Source organism: Limulus polyphemus, unplaced genomic scaffold (genome assembly GCF_000517525.1).
Source record: "Limulus polyphemus unplaced genomic scaffold, Limulus_polyphemus-2.1.2 Scaffold3597, whole genome shotgun sequence".
NCBI classification, from domain to species: Eukaryota; Metazoa; Arthropoda; class Merostomata; order Xiphosura; family Limulidae; genus Limulus; species Limulus polyphemus.
The window spans coordinates 102,028-114,493 of NW_013669207.1; the positions used below are offsets into that span (position 1 = coordinate 102,028).

The following is a 12,466-nucleotide window of genomic DNA, read 5'->3' on the forward strand; positions in this document are numbered from 1 at the left end:
TAAATTCAATAGCAAATACATTTTAAGCCACACTATTTCTCCAGAAGCTAAGGACAAAATTCCTAACTACTCTTTTTATATTCGTTTTAAATACAGAAAATCACTTTTGTAGACTACATCTGCCTTGAATATAAGAGTAGACAACGTTTCGGTCTCTAGTCTATGCAAAACAAGATAAAAAGTAACCCTCTTGTATAAAAGACGGGGTTTCGCGCAACGAATTGCTGAACTTTCACAGAAAATTCATGCAGCTTATGTTAATCTAAATTCTCTCGTTTGTATAAATTGAATACAAAAATGTATTTTCAAGTCACTTGGCAAGAAGGAAGCATTTTCTGTTTCATTCGTTAAATCTATAAAACGCAGAATGAAAGAAAATGTATTGGTACAAGCTAAGCCTAATTTTGATTCAACTTTAGCTAATATTAAACGTAGGATTTAATTTTACCTTTGTTCTCCGCAGTTGTTTAGGGCTTTGGAATAGCTACAGATGATTTAATATTTGTACCTGCTCTTCCCAATTATTTCATTTTAGGAATATTTTAAAAAATAATCACCTGTAGTTGAATTTATAAAATTCAAAGCTCGGTTGTTAAACCAAATATTCAAAAATCTCTCAATTTGGCTGTTTCTTGGTTCTCCAAATAGCCGCTATCATCTTACTTAAGTTCTGGGTATCTTTAATACTACATATATTAGAAAAAAAAATCTACACATTAATCAGTATATTTAACCTATTATTGTACTTAATTCTAAGGTTGCGAATGAAAGTCGATAATAATAGTATATAACCATATTTGAACCACATATCCCGTGTCGACGAGGCCTTTCTTCAATACCAGAAATCATAAAGGCCGCGGGCAGTACAGAAAAACATGGGCGGTGTTACACTTAATAATATCCGGAATTATTATTATTGTTTGAAATTTCAATTTCATTCCTGCAATACTACAACAAACAAGTATCTTACCGTTGTTTGATTTAAAGTTCAAACTTCCAGTACATACAGCGAGACCACGATATACCCTCCACTGACGAACTCAAACCTAACACTCAACTGTCTGACAATGAATCTACCTTACATATTTGAATACCTTGCAAAACAAGTATGCGTCGTCGTCTCCCCCTCCACCCCCCGTCTTCCTGTAGTCGGGTAACACCTACTTATACTCGACCTTCTCTTTACATCCCTTTATTCCAGACTAAGCAGAAACGAGGAGCAAACGTACAACTGTTACTGACGGCTACCACTAGAACGTTCACCTGTATGTGTGTCCAGATGACCGCTAGCCACGGAAACCGATAGGCATTTTCGTAAAAGTTGGGAACTCAACACCTATTGTCTGAAGCTCATATTTTGTCCTAGAGAAGGTGTAGTAACATGTTTTTAGGATAACAAAATTCGTACACTGTCAGGAAAAATACAAAGATACATAAACATATAATAAAACAGTAAATTACTTACGTCCAATCATTGGCTCGAGCTCAGATGTAGCACTGGACTGAAATACTTCTGTCTCTGATTGGTGGTTGGCTATGTATGTTTAGTAAATATGAACCAATCAAGTATCTTACAAAAATTGTGAATTTGATGAAAAAGAAAGTTCCAGTCTATTTTTCAGTTTTCCATGCATCATTGAGTTAAGCTAGCTTCGGGGAAATTCAACGTTGGAGAAGGTCAAACCAATCACATTATAACCCCAGACCCTATTTGTAGTAGTGGACATTACAAACAAAATACCGAACTGGACGAGTTCATGCCAAACCTAATCCAATTATCTTTAATCAGGTAAGATAAACAATAGCCAATCTTATAAATTTAAGATCAATTTTTTCCACAAAGCTGGAAGCCATGAAAATTGAAATATACCATTTCGCTCCGTCGTATTGAGCATGCGTGAAGTAACCTGTTTCATGCATCATCCACACACACACACACACACACACACACAAAACACAAAGTGGTGTTGAATTATATTTCTGTTAAAATGCGCGGGGTTACCATAATTTACTGTATAGCACACGTATAAAGATATGACTATGTCATGATGGAGATATGAAAGGTATTGGACTATTGGTCGAGGATATTTGGAGAAATTAAATTTTCCATGCTACAAAACATGAAATAACAAGATAAATACTAAATTCTCCTCATAGCGCAGTATTTGTCTTTAAAGGGTAATTTCATCCTGAAAATCCAAATGTTACAACTTAAGGCCAACACACAGGAGGAGAAACCTGTCCTGGAGTAGACCTGGCTTCTATTTTGAGAAACATTTTGCCTTTGGCCAATGAGAGTAGGCTCTGTTAGCGTGAGTCTGTCATGTGTCTTTACAAGATGGCGGCATCAACAGGATATGAAATTCTTTTAAATCCTGCCACAATTGATAATTTTATTAAAAGGTACATTTATAATGCTTTCTGTCAGTTTTTGAAGGAACGTGTATGGAGAAATTTTTCAGTAAGGCTGAACAGGGATTGGAGATCCTGACCATTAATACCGACCTGTACGATGACATCTCACTAGAGGGAAGTTTAAAAGTATCCTATGAGAATCGTGAAAACAACCTAAGCTTTTTTTTTTTTTCTCGGGTTAACTACTTCTATACTCTGTTTTAAAATGTAATTTAAATAAACCCGTCTTTCGTACCCAAACACTACTTGTGATCTCCCTCAGGAGCAGGCGTCAGGCACCGCGTGAACGCTCCAGCTCAAGGGCTTATGTCAGAGCGTTAAAATGGCGAAGCGTTTTTGTCATACTTCGCGTGGTTAAGACACACAAATATGACATTAAAAATTTCATAACATACATTTTAAAATTATGTATACACATTTTTCAAAAACTTATTACTTACATAATATTCAATAATTTTATTGTAGTTATTCGTGTTGGTAAGATAGAAGGTGTGCAAAACATCATAACAAAGTTGTTAATAATGTAGGTGAGTTAGAAATATAGTAAATTAATAATGTTACGTATCTGCTTGTTTGTTAATTTCCGGTAGAAATTCTTTCCGAGGAACTTCAGCGATACAAGTCCCTTCTTGATTAAACCAGTTTATTCTTTCTCGATACAAACTTTTAGTACACAGTAATTCCACAGTCAGTACGTTTCTCATCACTTTAAACTTAACAACTTTTATAATACACGCTATAAATCGCAGCGATTCACAATCTCGATAACTTCGCTCTCTACGAGTGCAAAACACACATTAGCTCGAAACAGAATCGTAAATTACCCAAACTCACCATGACTACTGTTCGCTTAACCATCCATCTCCCTGCTTTTCTCTGCCAGGCTTATATGCTAACAAAGAAGCGTCTCCAACATTCGAGGAGTTCCCTGATAATTCGAGAAACTCAGCCACGCATGCGCCAGCAGCGTCACGTGACTTCCGCTGTCGTAACAATAAGATACGTGATTTAAAACTTGTTTAATGTTAGTGAATTTTAAATGGTTCTTCCACACTTGCTGCTTAATCTAAACGAAGTTAAGTTACCCATTTTCTCTCCCTACTATATACATATAAAAATATGTAGACCTACAGTGAATATCAATATATTCACACACAACTGCTTAATAGTAAAAACATCATTTGATAAATTTTAGGTACAGATAATATAGGTTCAAATGGCGTAACCAGTCAAAAATATATAGTATACCATGAATATATATTTCTAAAAAAAAAAAAAACACACAACCAGGATATTAAGACTGTTCTCAATTTACCAGATTTTGTAAAATAAAGTAGAAATCGGAATAATCCAAGTCAAAAATATGATCTAATATACGATGTTATAAGTGATTTTTTTTCCCCAAAACGACTTTCAAACAGGTGTATTAAAATAAGCAAGTTTAATGTAAGAAAACAAAAAAGACCAATTATGTTACAAAACAAAAGTGCCCAATTTTTATGAAACTAGTTATAACAAAACTTCAAAATCAGCAATGTTAACAATGTCGAGTTTATCAAGCATTCTTCATACCAGTGGCACACAGCACGTGAGATCTCATACCGGATTCCATTCCCAACAATAATGCTAAGTCAATCAGCGCGAGCGACGACAAATATTTCTGAAATAGGCTTCATTAGGCAGGTTAAACAACCTACACGACAATTGTATTAGGATTTCGTGCTCTAACATATGTTAATATTTGCTAATTTCCAACAAATATTTTTAGGCAACTACGTATTCAACGAACGGAATTATTTATTAGATAAGCGATTGGAAAGACCCTTTTTTTAAGTTTTTCGGTGTGTTAATATATATATATATTAACCCACAGAAGCGTCATTTTCATTTATTCTTATTTTTCACACAGCTTTCAGCAACTCCCTTCGGGTGTTTTTTTGTCTACCCTCAGACTAACTAAGAAGTAAACTATTAAAAATATTCACAACAAAGACGTATCACATCATTAGGCAAATTAAACAACTCGCATACGATGGTTTTTAATTAATGTGATGTCTCATTTATTCTATGTGTTAGATCATTATTAATTGATAAAACGTAAAAAACACCTTGGTTGTATGTTTTAAAGCACACACATGTTATGAACTTACATAGTAATCATATTCTTATAAATATTAGCGTATAGCCCGTCAAAAATAACGGGGCGAGTACTACCACCCCCCACCCCATAGTATACTCTAATCTCACATTTCATAGCTGACTAAAATAAATTTTGCGAAATCAAGCTTGACCAACAAAGAGGCAGAAAAGTGCAGTCGAGGCAGTCAAACGTCGGTAAATTCCTTTATGAGCTAATCAAAAATAAGATCATTTCTGAAATGAATTCGTGGCGTATTCATAGTATAATTATTAACAACTTATAATACATATAAAAGTCAATGCATTTTCGTAACACTACGTTCCAACATGTTGCTTAGCAACAAAAGTACAACCTAATATTGTTGTTAGTCTGTGTACTGAAAGTATAAAATGAAGTGTATAAACAACAAAACTAGAAAAATATTTGTTGATTTCTTAAAATAGAGTTCCCGTTGATTAAAGAGGTTTGTTGTTATTTAAAACATTGGTGATATAACAGAAAAATAGCTTAATTCAGAAACGGTTTAAGTTTAAAATTGAATCGATATTTTTAATTTCATGATAACTTTTATGCACTTGGCTCTAGGCTACGGTGATCCCACACTATGTCTTTAGGCATATTATACCAACACGCACTACACTTATAAGGTTTCACAGAACTCCCCCCCCCCTCACGGCCCCCTTGCACCCCTGTCACTAAAATCGTAACAGTAACCGAACTATTCTATCTGGATAAAAGCATTTTGGCTTTTGTGACTGCTATTTCGAGAAATTAAGCGTGACGTGACACACGCTACCTTTCATATAGATAAGATATTTCATATTTCAATTTAAATGCTAGTTAGAAGGAGATGCGGATTTTAATGATGATGTTCAGATCAAAAGGTTTAATGAGATAGGCCTAGAAGGGTGTGAAGTCGATTTTTTTTTGTTCATTTAATATAAGAAAGTTGAAACAATAAGTGTTTTCGTAAAGTATTTGAACTTGTGTTTGTTATCGCGCTTAGTTGCTTTGTATGAGTAAGTTGGTTGATTTGATTTGTTTTATGTTAGTCTGTGTCATTTGTAATGTAGGCCTACAACAATTTATGACAGTGTACAAAGTGTTCACACTTGTAGAAAGGTTAAATGAGGAAACAAATTCTTTCATTATCGTTACATGCACTATACTTTGAATTATTTTCACCGGATAATTTCAAAAACACGCCAATAAAAGAGCGACGTCACAACATGAAGTATTATTTGAAAATTAAGTTTAAAATTTCGTTTAATTTGTTCTAAAATAGAACACACACAATACTGTATTTTCTTCAAATTATTCAAAGTACTTCAAATTCTATGTAGTTCTTTCTACACGTGGAAAAGTTGAAAATATTTAACAGGTATAAACAAACAAAATATCCACACCTTGTTCATACCAGATCTGGCCTTCACGTCTTAAAATATATCTTGTAAAAATAATACTCTTAAAACCATTTAGTTCCATCGAGGAACGATTTTAATAATAGAAAAAAGGCACCAATGTTTTCAAGCAAAGTAAAACAACTTAATTTAGAGCGGACACAAAGATAATGTTCACTCTAATTGAAAGTCTGAAATTCGTTTTACAGTTTAAATTCTTATCCTCGAGTATCAAGACGTGACTTGCCAAACATACCGAACACAGTTCAATTCAGCAAGCAAACAAACAAAGAAAAAGATTGGGAGGGGCTTTACGTTCGTGTATAACAAAAATAATACAATTAGCGATACAAACACTCAACCTAACCTGAACGTAAAAAGAAAACTTATGGCTGAAATGCACGTTAACATATAAGATTTATATTAATTCACAAGTTATTCAAATATTCCAACACCAAATTTTGGCTTTATCGAACAAGCTTCTTTTTCGTATGAAATACGTTTTCTAAAATATTCTAATTTATTGATCAATAATTAGATAATTATTTAGATATTTATCAAAAGAATAATTATCACGTGATTGGAAGTTTAGAGTTTCCGACCTGGAAACTTGCTTTAATAAACTAATCATCAGGTTGAATTACAATACGAATAGTTAGTAAGCTTTATTTGGTTTTGATGTATAGTCACCACCACTAATAAGGGTTAATAAGACTTTATATTTTAAAATGGCACTGCAGGCTAAGTTTCTGTTTATGTTGATACATCCATGTGTAAAAGGCAATTTTATTAACATCAAAAGTTCGCTACACAATGGGCTATGTGCGGTGTGTTCTCCATGGAGATCGAACCCCGGATTTTAGTCTTTCAAGCTCTGAAGCTTACAACTGAACCATCGGGGGTAGGGATGGGCAAACTAAATGACGGTTAAGTAGCTAGAAGCCCCTATCCTTCACCCTAAATAAAAATCGGCTGTGAACCTCTACTTGGTGGATAAAACGGCCACTTGGGGCCTGAACTCGTACTTACTTTCGTCTATTAAGCATACTACTAGCGTGTTATATCTAGTTCTGAAGAAAATACCGCTTAATTTTTTTTCCCAAGTAATTAAAATATCTCATCAGTACATTTTTTAAAATACATGACTGAAAACGGATTATAAATGTAACACTAAACTGTGTGGTACAATATAGCATTGAACGTCATACAATAATCTGTCAAATATTATACTAGAACAATGCAATCCGTACATGGAATTTATTCAATTGTCGTATGTATTTTTAACCAGTTACAGATATTAACTTGAACCATAAAAATACAGAATAATTAACGATTCTCTAACAATATGTGAATTAAAACTAGCCTAGAGGTCAGAAAGAAAAATTAAGAGATTGAGTTGCGCCATCTGTCGTTAAGTGGTAAAACCACGAAATAAACTGTCTGCGATATAAAACTTGATGATAACATTGCGTTCGTCATTATATATATATGTTGGACTACGAAAAAGGGAATCAAGGTAGCTAATAAACAGGCAAAAATATTAACTTTTTCTCGCATTAGATGCCAGATAATTGTATGATTTTTTTTTAGTATGTATTAGATTTGTTGATATAACACGGTATGAATGATTGTGTAGTTTCAAACAGGAATTTCGGCATAAAAAACAATAGGGAATCCTACATAGCCGCGGCACTTAATTCTTTTAGGCAGGATTAGCGTAAATTAATCTACGAGACTTTCCTTTTTATTAGATATATTTTTATGCGCTAGCAATACCAAGCATGGGGCGCGTGTGTACCAGATTCGATTTCATTACTCATCAGGATCTCTAACAGCCTATCCTCAAATTGAAGTTCTTCTAGGCAGGATTAGAGTAAATTAATCCTTGAGACCTCGGGCGTGGTCAAATACAAAAAATCGAGAGAGTTTGATGTCCTGACTCCAAACCTGTAATTAGATGTCAAATCGGTCAAGGTATAACGGAGCTATGAGCTAAAAGTTTGTATTTGAAAATGAAAAAAAAAACTCTGAGCCTTTCTACGAGTGCTATGTCGCGGCTAAAAATATTCAACGTTGACTTTTTTTCAGAACTACAGTTTCTCTTTTTTGAAACCGCCTAGAATTTGACGCTTCAAGAAGTTTGAAAATTCTGAGGCCACCCAAAATATTAGCCCTAATTTTTATTCAAAATTTCAGTTATGAATAAAATGTGATGTGAAATGGCTTTGCTTCTTATATTTGTGTTGTGACGTATGTGATAACATAAAATTAACTTAGACTTACCTGTTACGTTTGTATTATCATCGTCTTTTATCTTGGCTTGACATAGAGCCGAGGTTGATTCGATTTGTTTCCGAATTTGGTCAGCCATATTTTTCTTTTGCTCTTTTCGCTTTTCGAACCTTCTCATGCTTTCTTTGGTACCAGGCGGCGGTGGAGGTGGTTTTTTTGGTGGTATTTTGTTGGTTGAGTTACGTAGCATTTCTAGAGTGTCCTCGTTACTTTTGGCAGCAGCTACGTCATCTTTCTGGTCATTAAAAGCCCACTGTTCGATTATCTTCCTCCGGACTATTTGCTTGTCAATTATCCGACGCCTTTCAATCTCTATCTCGTGAAAGTTTATTTCCGAATCCGAATCAGTCACACCTGGAATGTTCTGTGGCCTCGATTGTTGGTCAGCCTGTTTTGTTTCCTCTCCACTTTTTTGACTTAGTTCCAATTCAGAATCAGACACATCTGAAACGTTCTGTGGCCTCGATTGTTGATCAGACTCTTTTGTTTCCTCTCCATTTTCCGGATTTAGTTCCAATTCAGAATCAGTCACATCTGGAACGTTCTGTGGCGTCGATTGTTGGTCAGCCTGTTTTATATTCTCTCCATTTTTTTGACTTAGTTCCAATTCAGAATCAGTCACATCTGGAACGTTCTGTGGCCTCGATTGTTGGTCAGACTCTTTTATTTCATCTCCATTTTCTTGCCCATCGGCGACATTTTCATCATCGTTGATGACGAGAACCATCCTTGCTCCAACGATTCCCTGTGAACTGATGTTCTGATTGGTAATATCACTTTCTATCTCCAACATTTCCATGTCTCTTAGTGGGTTAATCTTCACCTCGATTGCTTCCAGTTCGACAGAAAGCTCTTTATCAAAATCTAATGTGGTTCCTCTTGTATTAACTGCAGGACTATTCTCAAACACAGCTTTCGATGATATGCATTCAGAGATTACAGGACACAGGCAGTCACTTACTTCATATTCTCTGGATATAAAACTTGGGTCTTGACCATTGAAATCGGATACGTTTCCCTTTTCAAGTTCGTCAAAATTTTTCTCCCAGTTTAGGATTGACCCTTTATCTCCAAGAATCCTCTTAGCCTCCAAGTTAACCTCAGGAGCCAAATTTAAATCTCCATATCCAAGACAATTAAGGTTAAAAGCTCTCTGTTCAGTTTTGGTAGAATCTGCATCATCTTCGAAAGTTATGTCCAACTTCGTACAACCAACGTGGTCGTCACTTCCTTCTAGTGTACAACTCAACTCGTCCTGTTCAACGTTACTGTGGTTCCCCCATGCTTCAAGGGAAAAATCAAACCCTTCAAACTTAATCTTGCTTTGAGGTTCAGTGTTCCTCTCATGCCATTTTTCGGTTTGTGATGACACTCCTATCTCACTGTAAATGCCTTCCAATTGCTTATGATACGTCACTAAAGGTTCCAAAACAGGAAAATTTCCTAAATCCTGGAGAAACGAATGTGGAAAATCAAAATTTTCTTCCGAAACTCTCTTCGTCAGATCATTTCTTCGTGTCGAATCCTCGCAAGTCTTACCGACAGGTTCCAGGTCATGACAAGTAACCTACGAAGATAATACATACACATTTTAAATAGCTCATACGACCCTATAATTTAATTCTTCGACCAATTACAACGGAGCCATCTTCTGTGTAAACCGAATTACAAAAAATATATTTGTAAATAAACTAACCCTAAAATAGATACAGGAACACAGTATTGCTGAACGTAAATAACGTCCCAATCACTTTACCGCTGACAAACCTGCTTTGACATTATATATATAATGTTACGTGAAAAACATTTCCAACAAATTTTCACTACAACACTTCTATCCGTGTCTGGGTTCGAAATGTTTAGATTTAGAACATGAAATTTCTTGTTTTTCTTTAGCTCCAAAGTTTCGTGATTTCAGTAAAATCTTGTTTTCTATTTAACTTCATTAACTATGAACACAGTTTTCTACGTCCATATAAAAAGACGACAAATGTAAAGCGTGTGCGAGATAGTTTATTTTATAGAGAAAACAAAAACAAGAGGGGGATCCTCAACAGCCGCGGCTGTAATTAGATCTCAAATCGGTCCATGAGATGGAACTCTGAGCTAAAAGTTTGTACTTGAAAACAAAACAAAAAAACAAACTCGGAGCCATTCTATGAGCCGATATGCCGCAGCTAAAAATTGTCATGATTTAACCACTACGTCGCTTACTCTTTCGAGCTGGATCAGTTTCTTACTTGTTTAACATTATTAACCACGTGATACATGTCCAACATCGGCAACTCTGAAACCACGGACTTATCTATACCGTTCACTAACGGTGGGGTCCACATATTACGTCCTATTACAGCGATCGGTACAAAAAAAACAAAAAACTTTGAGTGTAATCATAACAACTAATTTTCTATGTAAAATATATAGATGACCTCATCATTTAGTGGGAGAAACTGTGACATAAATGATATTTTTGTTTAATTTATGTAGCTCCCCGAAAGTGTTCTGCATCAAGAGCAAATAAAACCAATATTAATAGTAACAAATATTTGTATTTCTTGCTTTTGAAGTTCATATGTCATGCTGTGTTGTGGCCTAAATAGTGCATAATTATTCTCGTGATTCATTGCATGCGCACGTTTTACTGACGTCACAACAGCACAAACTGCAACGTTATGAGTCCCTTATATGACGTTATTTTAGTGTTTACTAACTGACTGACAGACAATATACTACTGTATGGTGGTGCGAGTGCTTAAAACAGGTGACCTCTCCAGGCGGCCTTCGGCCCCCTTTCGGGGAAAATAATCGGTCTTAGAAATAAATAAGTGAATAATAATGCGTTATTAATTTTTACCTTAATTCTAATTTCTAAAAAACGTAAATAAAAATGATAATAATTACAATTCATTTCCTTGTGGAAGAAGAAAGAAAAAAAGACCTGAAATGATGTTTTTACGCACCTCAGATTTCAAGAACTGATTCATCGTAATAACTGTATGTTTTTAAAATATCTTTTAATGTGAGTTGCGGCAGTGCTTACTTAAGGCTTAGTATAATCCAATAATATATATTAACAGTATTTATAAGTTAACATGCTTTCACATAACGTCATTTTGATAGTTTTTATTTCTGTTTTGAGATATACATCCATCTAATAAACTTATTCATTATGTCAGAAAAACACGTAGGTTCAAGAAGTCTTGATTTAAAATGATAAACACCCTATGACCCGAGTGCATAATTTTTCTCGTGATTCATAGCATCCGCGCGTTTTCCTGACGTTACGATAATACAAAATGCAACGTTAAGCGTCCCTTATGTGACGTCACATTTGTCTAGTGACTGACTGACAATAGACTGCTGTAGAGTGGTGAGTATGGTTAAAACAGGTGATCCTCCAGGCGGTCTTCGACCTCCTTTCGGAGAAATTAGTAACCCTGTGTCTAACAAAAAAAAAAGAAAAGTTTGGTGAACCAACAATAGTTTAGAAAAATACGTTTAAAATTCTGAGGTCAAGACCCAACATCGCTAATTTCAGGGTTAACTATTTTCTCACGTGCAGTTGTTCTATTTTACAAACAGAATAAATTATACGAAATCTCACTCATGCGTTCTCTTCAATTATATATATATATATATATATATATAAATAATAGTTTAATTGTAAAAGTGTAATTATTTGGTAATTATTAGTAATATATATTTTTGGCACACAAGTTCGTGTTAAACCGAAGTACGTCACAGTTAAGCCTTGCCTTCCCGAGTTCGTCTGCTTATTTTTGGCACTTGTTTAATAGCGAATTCGGTGTTTTTTCATGAGTTCGTGATTACGTTTCGCCACAGTAAAATGTAGCGATAAAGACCATTGACCTTCAAAGTGCTGCTGACGCCCAAGTTCAAGAGCAGGAAGCTCGACAAGACTTTCACGCCACGTGGCTAAACGCTCGTGCCCAAAGAAAGTCCACCCTTTCACTCTGGTTAGCACGAGCACGTAGCAGCTAAAAGTTACTCAAGGCTCAACCGTGCGGAAATATAATTACCAGAATCATATATTATCACTGAAAGTGCTGTTCTACTTAGTACATAGTTTAATTGTATAAACTACACAGATTACCAGAGTTCAAATATGGCTTCAATTTCTTCCAGAACACGTTTGACATTATTATAATATACAAGGCATGGAAGGTTACGTAATGCTACGTTGACGTAACAAGTAGCC

The 12,466-nt window shown here is 35.0% G+C and overlaps 1 pseudogene; it reads right to left on the bottom strand.

The window, feature by feature from the left end:
- Nucleotides 1-11,231, bottom strand: part of LOC106469661 — a 47,961-nt pseudogene extending 36,730 nt beyond the window's left edge.
- Nucleotides 11,232-12,466: the final 1,235 nt, after the last annotated feature.